Source organism: Macaca thibetana, chromosome 2, assembly GCF_024542745.1.
Source record: "Macaca thibetana thibetana isolate TM-01 chromosome 2, ASM2454274v1, whole genome shotgun sequence".
Classification (NCBI taxonomy): domain Eukaryota; kingdom Metazoa; phylum Chordata; class Mammalia; order Primates; family Cercopithecidae; genus Macaca; species Macaca thibetana.
The window spans coordinates 75,273,548-75,289,827 of record NC_065579.1 but is presented as its reverse complement, the minus strand read 5'-3'; the positions used below and the strand labels follow the sequence as shown (position 1 = coordinate 75,289,827).

At 39.1% G+C, this 16,280-nt stretch overlaps 1 protein-coding gene across 4 annotated transcripts in view; it reads left to right on the top strand.

Annotated features, from left to right (window-relative positions):
* PLD1 (phospholipase D1) overlaps positions 1-16,280 on the top strand; it is a 206,000-nt gene that overhangs the window by 35,918 nt on the left and 153,802 nt on the right. Inside the window, exon 1 of one of the 4 annotated variants that reach the window (XM_050780064.1) lies at positions 1,786-3,508. The exons of 1 other annotated variant lie outside the window; for it this stretch is intronic. The gene's annotated coding sequence lies outside the window, so the exon portion shown is untranslated. Of the gene's footprint in view, positions 1-1,785; positions 3,509-9,894; positions 13,176-16,280 lie in introns of those variants that run through there. 2 more of the 4 variants (XM_050780061.1, XM_050780063.1) reach the window with 2 other exon arrangements.

Here is a 16,280-nt window from a genome sequence, read left to right as displayed (position 1 = left end):
TCCTAAATGTACACCTCTGCTGTCTAGGCAGAGAACTGGAGCGCCTGGCCTGCATCTCCTGTTACATGCTGAATATCCTCCCTGAATGGCTCAGAGGACCTCAAACCCAGCCTCCTTCAGCAAACTCCTTGGCTTGAGCATCTCCCCACCCTGCTCCCACCAGCCTGCCCTTCCTCCTTGTCCCTAGCTCTGTGAATGGCATTAGCAACCACCACGTGGCTCCAGCCCCGAGCTGGCTTGACAAGGGAGCCAGTGAGCATGCTGCTGCAGGGGTTGCTGCGCAAGACTCCTTGATATAGTTTATGAAAGTACAAACTTGTATGTTTTACAGCACTGGCCGCTGCTTGCCTTTACCTGGGATGTCTAAATTTCTACTCACTGAACAAAGCCTCATTCCTCCTTTTCAACATGCATATCTGGACACTTTCTGGTTTAGCATCCCTTGGTGATGCCTCTTTGCTCCCTGATGTGACATAAGAGGACTTTGCCTTCCTCATAGCGTTTTCTTCTGCTGGTCCCTCAGCCTTACTAAGGCCCCTGCAGGCAGTCCCTCCAATATCCCCCACGGCATTTACCCCTTTGCTTTGGCAGACTGAGTGAGTGCCCTCTCCCTGGGGACCCTTTCCCTTCCATGTTGCCTCCAGGTCTCAGTTCTGTGGCCACTTCTCTGAAAAGACTTTTTAAGGACCGTTCACAGTGCTGTTCTTATCCACTGTCTCCCCCACCCTTGCATTTGACCAGGGCCTTGGCAGGGTTTAAATGGTACGCACTCAGGAAGAAAGAGTTACTAAAGTACATGGTTAGGAGCACCGACCTGGGTTCTAATCCCAGCTCTGTCTCTAACCGTGTGATCTTGGCAGTGTACTTACTAGCCTTTGGACGCCTCAGTTTTCTCATCTGTAAAACTGGTATGATAATAGAGTGGTAAGGTTTAAATGAGTTGGTACTTATAAAGCGCTTTAGAACCAAGCTTGGCTCATCGTAAGAGCTTAAATAATAGCTATCCTTATTCATTTTAGTTTTTTGTTCGTTTGTTTTGTTTTGTTTTTTTGAGACAGTCTCGCTCTGTCGCCCAGGCTGGAGTGCAATGGCAGGATCTCGGCTCACTGCAACCTTGGCCTCCCGGGTTCAAGTGATTCTCCTGCCTTAGCCTCCTGAGTAGCTGGGATTATAGGTGTGCACCACCACGCCCAACTAATTTTTGTATTTTTAGTAGAGACGGGGTTTAGACAGGGTTTCACCATGTTCGTCAGGCTGGTCTGGAGCTCCTGACTCATGATCGACCTGCCTTGGCCTCCCAAAGTGCTTGGCTTACAGGCATGAGCCCCTGCACCTGGCCTCATTTTAGTTTTAGTAATACAGCTTGGGCTCATTTAAAAGTCATATCCTGCTATAGTCTTATTATTGCTGGGGTTTTATTAAAGAATGTAGTGTAATTTGGTGCCCATGACTTAACTTTTCTTCGTCTTCATTAATGTTAATATTAGACATTCATTTTAGATGAATTAATTTATAAGTGGCAAAAGGAAATAAATTTTTACTGAAAGATAAGAGAAATTCTGGGAATACAGACATACAGACTGATGGAGATATAGCCCCACCAGTAGTTTATCTAGCTGAGTTGGGGATTTATTCATATTTCTTCCATTTCAAAGATTGTGTTGGTCTCCCACGAGTATTTTTTGAAGCTCTTTGTGCAGAGGAGAGATCAATATTATTTATCAGCGGATTTCCTTGGGCATGCAAATTATCATATATGTTTGCAAACCAGATCTATGTAAAAGAGATGGTTTTGAATCTAATTGCATTTTTTGCATGAGCATTTTTATATCCTCTAGAAATATATCACAATTGTGTGGAAAAATTTACTATTTAACAACATATTGTATGTGACATTAATGCGCTCGCATAACTGATCCTTCCCTGTTTTTCTTCCAACATCAAAGTAAGTAACATTTTCCCTGAGGTTTGTTCAGTTCGTCCAGCCTTCTCTTGGTTTTGCCAGCAGGTGGGGCACTAGCTCCTTTTAAAGTCATCGGCCACATGTCCTGAGGCTCGTTTTCTTTTCTTCCAGAGGTGGAGGGGATTGTCTTGCCGCGTCACTCTGAAGTGACCCCATGAGATCCTGTTGAGCCGTGACCTGGGAGTGGGTAGAGGAAGTGGGAAAGGTGTGTGTTAGATCTAAAATAGTCTCCAGGATTTTCATGCCTGGATTTGTTGAGCTAATGGCTTATATTTCACAGGTTTTGAGTCACTTGAATTTTACCAGTAATTCATGTAAATCAGTTTGGCAACAGGTGAATCACATTTTGCTTGGCATATGTGGTCCAATCTTATGGTTTAGGAGAAACAATAAAACTCAGAAACTTTGATCATTATGTTAAAATAAGTCTTATTTAAACAAAATACAAATCATTATGTTAAAATAAGTCTTATTTAAACAAAATACAAATCATGGCAACAAGCCATTAGAATTAAAACTGTTCTTGGAGTTGAGTTCTAGGGGAAATATGTATACTGTGAGCACATTGTGTAAAAAGCTGAGCACAGATTCTTCTTTCTTAAGCAATATGCTAGAACATTACTGACTCTGTTTTAAGATCTAACTGCTTTAAGGAATTGATTGACTACATTTTTCTAGAATGAAACATGAATTTCTTACTTTGAAATCTTAGTGAGTGGTATTAAGTTCCATTTTAAAAGGCAGCTTAAAGATCCATGTTAAAAGACATGTCTTAGCTTATACATCTATTCTAAATGTAGGTGGTGAAACTGAATTATAAGAATGTTTTTAAGATTTATAGACACTAAGTCAGAATCAGAAGTTAGAAGGTTCTTTGACAAATTTTCCTGTTGAACTTATGTTAATCATTGGATTTGATGCAGTTTTTAAGCTTATTCAATGATATCTGAAAATAGTAATAGTATCTACATTTGATTCTCAGAAATGATAACTTCATATGTCCCTCTTATGCAATGTGAAATTACAGTGCTATCTGTTCCATAACTGCCACCCAACTTGTACAATATAAAAATCATTTCATGGCCCTAATGGAGGACAGACTGTATTCCCTTGTTTAAAGTAAATCAGTCACTTTAATGCAGTGTCTGAGGGGAGAGAAGGGAGTGACAGTTCCCTTTGTTTAAGTTTGTGTTATGGTTTTCTTGGGCAGCCAGTACGAAAGTGCAGCCTGAAGCTGTAGCTCATTCTGTATGTGGATTTTATTTCTCACAGCAGTCCGGTGTCTATTTAACATACGGGGAGTGGTTTCAAGTTCATTACTAAAGCTTATAGGTTAAAGTGCTTTGTGGGCTTGGCTATGACTGAAGTCGCCTTGAGGGAGTCAGCCAAAACTGGGCTTGGGAACAGGAAGGCTTTTGTTTATTTGGATTCTCAGGGTAGTCAATTTTGCCACCTCTTGGCTTTCAGCTGCTTTGGAGATTGGTTTCATAGCAAGGATTCTTTCCTTAAAGTGATATGGAGCAACTATTTTCACAGGGACACCAGGTTAGTAAATAACTTTTTGCACTTTCTGCTGCATGTGTCAGATTTTCTTTCTGAGCTTGTGGTGTGATGATAGGACAAACTGGGTTGCTGCGTTCTTTTAGAAAATAATGTGAGTTCGTTTATCCTGTAGAGGTTTAGGGGGTTATGTTTCTCCTTATAATATATGCATTGTTTGACCCATATTAAATACAATGGGAAGCCAAGAGGAAATGACATATTCATATCTGTGTTGGATTTGCAATCCAGAAGTCTTGTTAGTAAATATCAGCCCCTGCCACTCTTTTTTTTTTTTTTTTTTTGAGACAGGACATTGCTCTGTCACCAAGGCTGGAGTACAGTTGAATCATCATGGCTCACTGTAGTCTCAACGTCTTGGGCTCAAGCGATCCTCCCACCTCAACCTCCTGAATAGCTGGGATTACAGGTGCATGCCACCACACCCAGCTAATATTTTTTTATACTTTTTATAGAGACCAGGTTTTGCCATGTTGCCCAGGCTGGTCTCCAACTCTAGGGCTCAAGCGATTCGCCTGCCTTGTCCTCCCAAAGTGCTGGGATTACAGGCATGAGCTACCTTGCCCAGCCCAGTTCCTTTCTTATCATTACTTTGTGTCCTCGCACTAGACTTTCTAGGTATAAATATGATTTTATATGCAGTTGATTTTATTTTTTGAAACATTAAGTAGCGGGGAGTTGTGCCCCAGTTGGGGTTGTCCTCCCTCACCACACTGGTGCGTGCTTGTCTGATGCACGGTTTTTCCTTGGGCCTACTCCTTGGAGTTACAGTGAACCAGAATATCATTTTAATTTTTCTCTTTGAAAAGTCTGGCACTTTTCTGGAATGCCTCATAAAATACTGGCATAAGATTTGATTCAGGCAGAATGTACAGGTGGATTAAGCCCCACTGAATTTTGTCTTCAGTTTTGCTGTTTTTATTCTCAAGTGATTCTTCAGAATACAAGATTACCCTAGGATTAAAGAACAGCTGTAAAAATGGAGTGTGACTTGTAAAACATAAAAGTATAGTTAATAGTAATTAAGAAATTAAGTCAATATAATCAAGCACAGAGAAAGACATTGTCTTCCTTAATCTCATTAATTTAAAGATCTAAAGAGCAATTCTGCCTTTGTTAATTTGCCACCAAAGCAATCTGGCATGAAATTGTTCTATAGGAGTAGTTCAATTTGGTGTTTTAAAGTTTGCAACACTTTATGAAATATAGTTTCTCTTGCTCTCATGTTATTTTAAGGATGCTTTAGTTCAGGGTAATGTACTAGTGTTTTAAAATATGCTAATATGCTTCTGTTATTGCCATTTTATTCTCCTTTTTTCCCCACTGGGAAATACAGTGTATTAGAAAGGGTCTGTTCTTTCATGTTCTTCTCTGCTTAAAGAAAATTGAGGGGGAAGGGAGACAGAAATAGGTACTTAAAAAAGATCTTTGAGGTGATATGCCAAACTTTAAGGATCCCTTTCCCATCAGTGCTAAGTTGAAGTTATAATGTTATGGCTGCATGCCATTTCGGGATTACAAAATTGACTGTATTTTATACCCCCTAAGACACAATTGTACAGCTGTGTTATTGTCCCTGCCTCTGTAGATATTTTCTTTAACAGTAAGTTTATTACATCATTTTAGCTTCCCCAAAGTGCAAAGATTGCTATGACTTTGCTAAGTTTTATATATATGCCATATATATGCTATGACTACACATATGTGCTGTTGTGCAATTATTAATTATTAAATGATATTAAATTTCAAGGAACGACTTGTCTACCTGATTGTAGCTGCCTGATGATTTTAGAGAGAAATATTAAGACATGTTACTCATTGATTACTTGTTCGTGCTTGACGGATACAGATAAAGGTCTTTCAAACTTACATGAAACTCATTTGTAACTTGTAGATCTCAGTTTCTGTGTTCCCAAGTGCTTCATAGCTTTTCATCTCAGATGGCAACAAAGCAAAGACCACTGATTAGAAACAAAAATAATGTGGCAAAGGATTAGAAAAGAGGAAAACTCCCTAAAAACCAGATTTTAGGGTTTTCCCAGAGAATATACACATTAAAATGTTTCCTCCAAACGTGGGAGAAAAAAAACAAAGGACTACAGTAGAGAGTTCAAAATCTGTAAATTTGGGATAAAGTATCTAAGCAAACCTTAGCTTATTCCTGATTCTAGGTTTGGAACACACATTGCATTTGTGTTCTCATTCTGCTGGACTGGCTTAATTTTGTTATATATTTGTTATATTTTTGCTAATAAGAGATGGGTATTTGCCTCATAACATACCATCTAATTTTAAGCTGAGTTTTGTGCTAATTGTTATCCAACATGCTTTCTTGTGGATATTCAAAGTGATTTAGATGTCTCACACATCTCAGATGGTTTATGAACCTAACTATGACCCAGAAGGATGTGATGCCAATTTTCTTATAAAATGAATCTGAGTTTCAAAGCTGGAGATAAATTCTTAGGCAAACTTTTTTAACTTGAATTGGCTACGCCCCAAACGTTGAGCAAGTTGCATGGCAGTAGAAGATCAGGACTCTGAGGAAATAACTGAGGAACTAGGAGTAGCATTGGTATTAGAGATGAATTTTCGAACCTTGATAGATTTTCACCAGATGGACCAGTTCCGTTCACAGCCCAGATCACTCCTTGTTCTTGCGTGATCACACATAGTCTTGATCTTTGCAGCATATGGTTTGGGAGGTGCAGGCTTTTGATCTGCAGTTTATAGCCTTGTCAGCTTCAAGTAAGGACTAAAATGAACTGTGCCACATCTGCCTTTTCCAAGAACCATCCTCCTGGTTCTTGCCCCCTCAAGAACCAGGTGCTTGTGTGCACATAGGTCTTATGGTTGTGTATCAGGAAATGTGGAAGATTATGATACCACCCACCCCAGAAATTCACTACTTTAGTAATGTCAGTAAATACTGAACTTCCCAGAGGAATTGCAAAAGCTGAGGACAGAGTATACTCCTGGAGCTGATCTGACCACGGAGGTCCCCAGTTGCCTGTTTCATTCCAAAGAACCCAATTTAAGTTTGACCTGGGATTTCCGGGGTCATCGTACTACCCTAGTAGTAGTAATAGTCATAGCAGAAGTGGTAGAATAGTGGTAATAATAATAATGAACACAAAAGGCATTTCCTAAGTGCAGTCACTATTCTAAGCCCTGCCCCACCTTCTTTTTTTTTTTTTTGAGGCAGAGTCTCACTCTATTACCCAGGCTGGAGGGCATTGTCACGATCACTGCTCACTGCAACCTCAAACTCTTGGTCTTAAATCAGCCTCCCACCTTGGCTTCCCAAAATGCTGGGATTACAGGCATGAGCCATGTAAACAAAATACTGGGATTACAGGCATGAGCCATGTAAACAAAATGCTGAGATTACAGGCATGAGCCATGTAAACAAAATGCTGGGATTACAGGCATAAACCATGTAAACAAAATGCTGGGATTATAGGCATGAGCCATGTTAACATGCCCGGCCTGTTCTAAGCCTTTTCCTTAATGCTCACAACAACCTTAAGTGGTTGATTTTCTTTATTATCTCCATTTTACAGTTGAGGAAACTATCCAAGAAAGTTAGATTGACCCAAGTCAGAGCAACTAGTAAGCAGCAGTGACAGTGTTGTGCATCAGAAGGTGCTGTGGAGGGGGAAAAACTGAAAATATAATCCAATATTAGAAAAATATAAGAAAAAAATACAACCTAATACATTTTGGATTGTATTATATCCGATATAATCCAGTATTTGTTATTGAGAAGCAACCATGTAGATACATCTGTGCTGCTCTTCATTCTGAAGATGCTCCGTTGACCTACTGTCAACCAGCAGGGCAAGCCATTTGTATCCTTTCTCCACTTGGGTTGGTAAGCTTGTGTTCTGCTTTCTCACCTACTCTGCTCATGACCAGTGGCAAGAACCTGGTGACCAGTGGCAGGATATAGAGGTTGCCCATGGCCTGTAAATGAAACCAGTACTGGCCAGGCCACATGGAGAATAGCCTACTGCATTGAATACTGTCTTTTAACTACTTAAACTACTCTTGGGATTTTAGAGACTTTTTAAGGCTAAAATAATAAAACCATTAAAGCTAGGATCTTGGATTTTCTGATTGTTTAGCTTTAATTTGGCCTGTATGAGTGTCCTCTTTATTTCTGCCCAGTATGACTTCCTGCTAGTAATCAAAGCTCTGGTTATTTTGTCAGTCTTGAAGGTTTTCTTAAGCTTAGTGGATAACCGAGATTATGAGACATGTATTTTTTTTAAGAGACATAAATGTGCATTTGAAAAATATTGGGCAAATAACTTCTACACAATTTGACTAAAATTTAAACATGTGACAAATAAGTTTGGAACCTTTAACAACATAGAACAAGATAGCCCAGACAGATTAAGGAACTAACTTAAAAGAAAGAAAAGAAACCAAACAATAAGAATTCTGATCTTTGAACGGGTAAGCACTTTCTCTTCCCAAAATCAATAGAGGAAATCACAAAAGGAAAAAGTCCATAGATTTAAATTTTCTAGGTAGGAGTATAGAAGCTTTAAGTATAAAAATGTTAATCGTAGTTTTATTTATTACCATGAAAAGTTGCAAATAATAAAAACATAGAGTAGCAGAAGAAAATTGCATGATGGACCACCACAATTTTATTTATGGAAAATTGTAATAGGAGGAAATGGTGATGATAGATCTTTAAGTTAAAATAATGGATATTAAACTATCTCTCCATCATACATCTGAATGTGTTTAAAATATACCTCTCTATGTGTGTTATGCTTCCAAAGACAATAGAAAGGACGATCTCCTTAAGTAAATAGAGATTTAGGGGTTATTTTGAAGGTGGGATTTCTGATGATTTATATTTTCTTCTTATACTTTTCTACGTATTGGTATTTTTAAACATGATTACTTTATATTCATTTAAAAAAGGGAAAAACTATTCATGGAGAAAAAAAATGAGACTATACCAACATTTAATAATAGAAATAGTAGACTAACATCACTCTTAATCTATTTAAGGTAATGGCTCTAAGATTGATTTTAATTTCCTCAAAGTTTTATATATTTAAAGTTTTCTTAAATAATAATTTATTACTTTTATAATAAAAATTAAAATAGATTAGAAGTGACAGGTTAGAGTTGAGGTGAAATGAATTTTTGTAAAGGACAGGATCATTTTACTTTGGAGACCAATTATATTGCTGCCCTTATACATCATGTTAGGAAACATACCTTTTTGACTTTTCTGCGTCAGACTTAAAATTTTAATTAGGTTTTTATAGCTAATTAAATTATGAGGTAGATACTTTATTTAATAAAGGATATGGAGGAAGTTCACATAAATACTTGAAACATCAGTCCAGGAAAGATTCTTTGAGGGATTTTCAATATATCCAGATGTCTGAATAACACTTCTTTGGTCTAAATGCAGTTGATAATGTCATGAAAGAGACAAGTCAGCATACCAAGACAATCCTTAGAAGGGATGATTTGACTGGAATGCTGAAGACAGAAGAAAACCTTAGAGTAGCTGACTTCATTCTTCCCCGTCCTCACTTTACAGATCAAGTCACTGAAACCCAAAATTATTGAGTCCTCAAGGCTACAAGGTCGTAATAGACTCAAATGGAGGCTTTTGGGGTCCTTTGATTCCCCCTCTGCTGCTCTTTATAATATTCTGCTCGTTTTCATGCACTTTAGTAATGATGAATGAAATTTTATTTCCATTTCTCCTAGGTTGGTAAAAACTAAAAACTAACACCATTCAGAACTTAACTAATGATGTTTGAAAAAGAGGCGGTAGGCTGGTAACTGCTTCCCAGGAAGACCTACCAACTTCACTAGCATGCTCATTACTTTCATCATTGTTGTTGGAACATTTTGTTCTTGGGTACAAGCTTACTTTACACACATCTGGTTTCTATGTTTGTTCTGGAAGACAGCAGCCACATGGAGTGACTAGAGAACACTTGATACTGAGCTCTGGAAATCGTTTTTTAACAGCTTTATTGATATTGTATAATTTACAGATCATAAAGTTAAGCCCTTTAAAGTATACAATTCATTGGTTTTTCTAGTATCTACAGAGTTGTGTGACCATAACTATAGTTCATTTTTTGAACATTTTCATCACTCCAAAAGGAAACTTTGTATCCATCCTCTCTACCTCCCTCTTTTCCTCTCCTAACTTTAGGCAGTCTTTCTTTCTTTCTTTCTTTCTTTCTTTCTTTCTTTCTTTCTTTCTTTCTTTCTTTCTTTCTTTCTTTCTTTCTTTCTTTTCTTTCCTTCCTTCCTTCCTTCCTTCCTTCCTTCCTTCCTTCCTTCCTTCCTTCCTTCCTTCCTTCTTTCTCTCTCTCTCTTTCTTTCTTCTTTCTTTCTTGATTTGCCCATTTTGAACATCTCATATGAATGGAATCATACAATATGTGAGAATCCTTAAAATTTTGATTTGATTTTCAAAGACGATGTAGACAAACATGACCTGGTTACTCTGCAGGCCCCATCTTCCCAACAGTGTCCTGAGTGTGAGATTAAGACCAAATGAACTCTGTCAGTGCTGTCAACTATTTTATTAGATTAAACGACTTGTTTTTGGCCTCTAGAGTGTCTAACTCTTTAACTTTTCAAAGTTAAAGAAAAGTGGCCGGGCGCGGTGGCTCACACCTGTAATCCCAGCACTTTGGGAGGCCGAGGTGGACAGATCATGAGGTCAGGAGATTGAGACCATCCTGGCTAACACAGTGAAACCCCGTCTCTACTAAAAATACAAAAAATTATCTGGGCGTGGTGGCGGGCACCTGTAGTCCCAGCTACTGGGGAGGCTAAGGCAGGAGAATGGTGTGAACCTAGGAGGTGGAGCTTGCAGTGAGCCGAGATCGCGCCACTGCACTCCAGCCTGGGTGACAGAGCGAGACTCAGTCTCAATAAAAAAAAGAAAAGAAAAGTAAAGAAAAGAAAAGTACATACTCATTAGTGTAAGTCTGTTGTAGGCCATGTTGCAAAATTACTGGGTTAGACCATTGCTTATTAGTTGTGACCTTGTGCAAATTACTTGACTTCTCTAAGACTCAACTTCCTTACCTATAAAATGGGGATAATAATTGTACTTACCTTAGAGGGTTCCTGTAAGAATTAAATGAAATAATGCATATAAAAAGCTTATTATAATGCCTGATACATTATAAGTGTTAAATGAATATTAGTGATTATTATGTGTCATTGCAAATAAACTATAGACCGGCGCAGTGGCTCATGCCTATAATCTCAGCACTTTGGGAGCCTAGGCAAGAGGATCACTTGAGCCCAGGAGTACTAACACAATTATGAGTGTGAAGGCATCACACTCACACTGGTGTATGAGACTTTGCTATAGATGGCAATTTGGTGTGGTATGGTGCTGGAACTCAGAGTGTGAGAATGAGTTCACCATCTCACAATATGAATAGCTACTATTTGTACATATCATAAGCACTTACTATGAGCTAAGTTAGAATCCAAAATGACTCCAAAACTATGTAATCAGGTTGTAAAATTGCTTACTTAAGGCAAACAGTTTTCTTGTTAATAGTTCTGTTTTACAGAATGTTCTCACACATGTTAAACTGAAATTTACACTCTTGTAGCTGCCCCCTCACCCTCCCAAGTCTTGTAATATCTTCTACATGGAGAATCAAATGCCTAATCAGCTAGTTCTTCGGATATCTGAAAATAATGGTCATGACCCTCACTTACCTCACTTTCTTGCTCAGACATCCAGAGATACATATATTGTTCCTTAGATTACACAGTCCAACCCACCATACCCCTTCCTCTTTCCTGGAATGGGCTTTCCACTCACATGAGCTCATAAGTGGTCTTCAAGGTTCCTGTCCAGGGTGCTTTACCAGTGGCAACCTTCCCCAACGCCCAGATGTTGAGCAGCTCCTCCTCTGGGATACGCCCAGATGTTGAGCAGCTCCTCCTCCTGCTATACTTCTGTTCACATTCTTGAGAATTTGCTGTGTCCTCCCCCGGCCTGTGAGCCCCTGAGGGAGAGCTCTGTTTATCTTTGTGTTCCTAAACCCCATCCCAGCCCCTGACACTTAGTAGCTTCTCAATACAGTGGAAGAGGAACTTCATCTTACTTCATGTGGATACCTAACTATATCTGGTTTTAGAGAGGTTGCACTATAAGAACCTCTCTAAAGTTTTTGGATATAAAATGCATAGACAAACCTTGATTAACTTAGGACAGAAGAAGATAACCAAAAAGCCTATGGCTTCTCCTAGACCAAAAGTAGCACCATCTGGGGAATAAGACTGTGAAGCCCTTTCACTTGGTTACTGCGCCATTCAATTTCACTTGGTAAAAGTGTCCACTAATATCCTGATGTGAGTAAGGTGCTTGTCTGTTGGACAAGGTTGATACCCACCACCTTTGCTCAGAGAAATGTAAATAAAATGATTGTAACATTTTACATATGGTTGAATGACAAAGTTCACAGTAAACTTAATACCAGTGTTCAAATGAATGCTGATAAGAAGATACAGTCCAAAGTTATGTTTCTGTATTAATCTGAGACCTTTGCAGTTTTCATGGAGTATATATAGAGATTTTTTCTGAATGTGTGGATAGAGGGTTCATTTAAGAAAAAGTGTGTTAACTGGGGAAACAAAGAGGCTGGCCTGCATCTAAAGGAAAGAAAGTGGGTCTCACCAAGGGTTTGCTGTGATTCATAAAAACTGGTCCGCATCTTAAATGGATTAATTATGGGCCCAACTGGAACATTCTACACAGAATGAGCCCAGATGCTGGTCATTTTATCTGGGAGTCTCAGGACTTAACCACGTGCCTGCTCTGAGCACCAGACTTAATACTTTCCCACTCTGAAAATCCTAGGAAACACTGCTTCTTGATGCCTGAGTTTGAATTTGCCAGGTTTCTCCATCCAACTTGAGTCTGCCACCCTTATGCATAGTAACAGCACCAGACACCCCAGTAAAACCATCTTCTTCCCCTTGCTTTTTACTGGTTTTGCTCTGGTGGAGGTCTGGCCTAGGTCTGAAGGAGGAAGAGTCAGGTGTGGAATTCTGAAGTTGAGGTAGATGCCAGGGTGCGTTTTCTGAGACCAAGAACGAGGCTCTTCTGGGGAGTGCTGGCTCCGGGGAACTCAGGGACTGACGGAGCATCTCCTTTTTTAGGAAGCACTGCATTTTCAAAGGCCTTTTAACTGTTGGATGGCTTGATGTATTAGAAAGTTAGTAACTTGCCATGGTCTGTAGAAGGAGGGATCCAGACCCTGCTTTGCCTGACTATAGAGTGTGTTCCTACCACTTGCTCTGCTCCCTCCCAAGTAGCCCTGCCGTGAAGTTGGCTGATCCAAAATTCCCAGGGCTTTCTCACAAGAATAGCTGCTAGTCCAGGCAACTGCCAGCCTATACATGTATGTGTATGTGTTTAAACTTCAATGAGGATGTATACATTTATCTTATTAAATTTTGTCTCTTTTGTTTAGCAAGGAACAACTTTGTGTATGTCCCTTTCCCCATTTTTTTTACAGTGTGATTACCAGATCAAAAAGTATAAATGCTTTTGTTGCTCTTCAACTATCCTACTACATTTTCCCGAGAATGGTGTCTCCATTAACAGTGCCACCAGCAAGTGAGTGCTTCAGCACAATTGTTACTAGCTTTTAATACAATCCATTACTGGTTTCATTTGGGCTGGGAACTTGGGTCTCTTGTGGAAAACTCATGCATGTGATTCTCTCCTGGAGTTCCTCAGCTCCCCCTTAAACCCCCATCCTAGGCTGACTCAGGCTGGTGAGTTACCCTGCCAGGTGCTCCCTTGGTAATTAACATGTGTCTTCAGGTCGTAGTGGCCTCTGGACTCTGCCTTGAGTCAGACACCTTGGGCTGCACTGCCCCAGACTTTGCTCTGCTTCCCTCCCATCCTCTGACTTTGAGCATGCTCACTTCCTTCCTCTTCTGTCATTGTAAAATCCTGGGTTATTTCAGGCAGTTTATAGAAATTCTCTGAAACTAGAGGATGTCTCATGACAGTAACAGAATAAGAGCGTTGAGAATTAAAAGCAATTCTTTTTATAGAACCACAGTGGTTGAAGGAGGGATGTCTTGCAAACTTTCTAGAAGATAATACCTAGATGATTAATTAGCAAGAAATCCATTCCAATTATTCTAGTTATCACTAGATGAAGGCAGGGAAAGTGACAGCAGAAAGTGTGAAGAATGTATAATTGAAGGCATTAAGGAAAAGAACCCATCTACTAGATTTTAAATCACAAAAAGGAAAAAACTTAATAAAAGAAAGAATTTCTACCTGTATACTGTGTCATTCTGTTAGTTCTAGGAAGTATAGATTTGTAAAAAATGTAATTAAAAAAATAAATGTAATTTATTTTTAAAATGGGAATAAAGAAAAAAGTCAAATATACATCTTGGCTTCTACTAAAACCTCCTTTCATTATTTGCATGACTTTTATAGGTGGAGTTATTAGGGTTCAATAACTCTATCTTGACCCTTTTGTAACAACAATGAAATACCAGTCTTGCGTTTGCAAGCAAAATAGCAGAGCTTTGCCTTTGGGGAAGCAAGAGAAATGACAGTAACCAAAGGGGACAGTAAGACTGTTCTGTTAGAACATCGGTATTGGGTTTTTGTTAAGAAAAGAAGTAAAACAGCAAGTTGCCAGACAAGCTAATTGCTAAGCAAAATGTAGATTGAATACTGGGCAAGATTTAAAAAACGTCTTTGAATAAGTAAATATTAACTAAACAATTAGCAACAGATTTGATTATGCTACATGAAACAAAATGGTATGAGTATAAACACAAAGCCACGTACATACACAAACATGTAAAATATCTTTAATTTTCAGGAATGGAATTCTCTAGCTTTTCTAGTATCAGGAAACTAGAAGGTTCCCTTTTCTTCTTTTTCTCCCTTTTCCGCTCCCCACATTTCCCTTTCTGTTCTTCTACTGCTACCTACTTACCCGCTAAGCATCAAGTTACTAGTATGAGGGCACAGGGTCGAAAGAATGTATTCTGGAATTAAATTAGAAGAAGAAAATTCTATAGAATTTCTCTTTCAAAGAATAAGTGTAAAATTATCTTTCTTGAATGAAAGAAAAAAAATCAGTATCTTCAGTAATTAATACTAAAAATTAGTATCTTCAGTATCTGGACATCATCAAAATATATCTTCCTTTCATTATTTGCATGACTTTTATAGGTGAAGTTGTTCAGCAAAATGAACTCTCTTGTGAGAGGACAGCTACTGTCCTGCACCTCTCAACCAAAAATGCAGGCCACCTTCTGCCTGAATAAGGCAGGCCACTTAAAAAGAAAACCATAAACCTTACTGAAAAAAACTCCTTTAAATCCAGTTTAAGCTTGTTTGTTAGCTTTAGTGTTGTATATGTGCTTAAATAATTGTGTTAATATTTAAAAGGAAAAAGTGACCTCGACAGGAAGGAACTGCTGGATTGTGAAGGAAGGTAGTAATATCATACACATGTTGAATTTTATCAGTCCACAGGGCAGCTCTACTCTGCCTGATGAGTGATTCAGTATTTGCCAAAGACTTAATGTATTTTTATTTGCTACATGATATATGCTTCTAAAGACAGGTTTGGAAATTTCAGAGAGGAGTAGAATGATAGATGCCCTCCCCATAGACTCCGTTATTGCTTCTGTCATCAGTTCTCTGGGGATCTTCATAGGTCCTTTAAAAATATCCATATGCCACTATCCAGGAGAAGGAAGGTCCTGAGACAGTCATAGCCAGCTGGTTTTGTTCTCTCTAGGCACAACGCTTCTGTCATGTTTTCCTTCTTGGACATTCTTTCCTCCTATCATGAAGGAAGTGTTTTACTTTGGAGCTAGTCTAAACCAGTGTCTCGGAAGCTGATATGCATATGGCTCACTTGGATGTCTTGTTAAAATGCAGATTCTGTGTCCAGAGTGTGGCCAAGGTTCTGCATTTCCAACAAGCTCCTGGATGATGCCTAGGAGGCTAGTCTATGGACCACACTCTCAGTAGCAAGGATATCTAGGTTTTAATTGTCAACAATCCCAGAGAGACAGATGGTGGGGAAAGGTGAGCAATAAAACAGAGATTAAATGGAGGAGCAACATTTGTTCGTTGATCACTCTGATTACTTTGGCCAGTGTCCAGTTAAGTTCAGATAGGCAGCAGTGCACATTGATTAAGAACTTGGGCCCTGCAGTCATCTTCCTGCCACCCACCAGCTGAGTCACGTGAGCACGTGACCAATCTCTCTAAACCTCAGTTTCTGAAGTTAAGACACACAAATAATATGAAAATTTACATTTTAGGGTTACTGTGATGATTAAGTAATATAATGTACATACTGAATAAGTGCTTGCTGTTGGCTATTAGTAGTAAGAATCCAGGAAGCATTTATTGAACACCTACCACATGCCTGGCATGTTAAGGTAGGGACAGAAAGATTAAAAGCCAGCTCTTTAATTTCAGAGGAGATTTAATTGGTTTATTTGAGAGTCCCCGGAGTTGAGGTAAGATCTAAAACTTTTTTTTTTTTTTTTTTTTTTTTTTTTTTTTGAGACGGAGTCTCGTGCTGTGTCACCCAGGCTGGAGTGCAGTGGCGCGATCTCGGCTCACTGCAAGCTCCGCCTCCCAGGTTCACGCCATTCTCCTGCCTCAGCCTCCGAGTAGCTGGGACTATAGGCGCCCACCACCTTGCCCGGCTAGTTTTTTGTA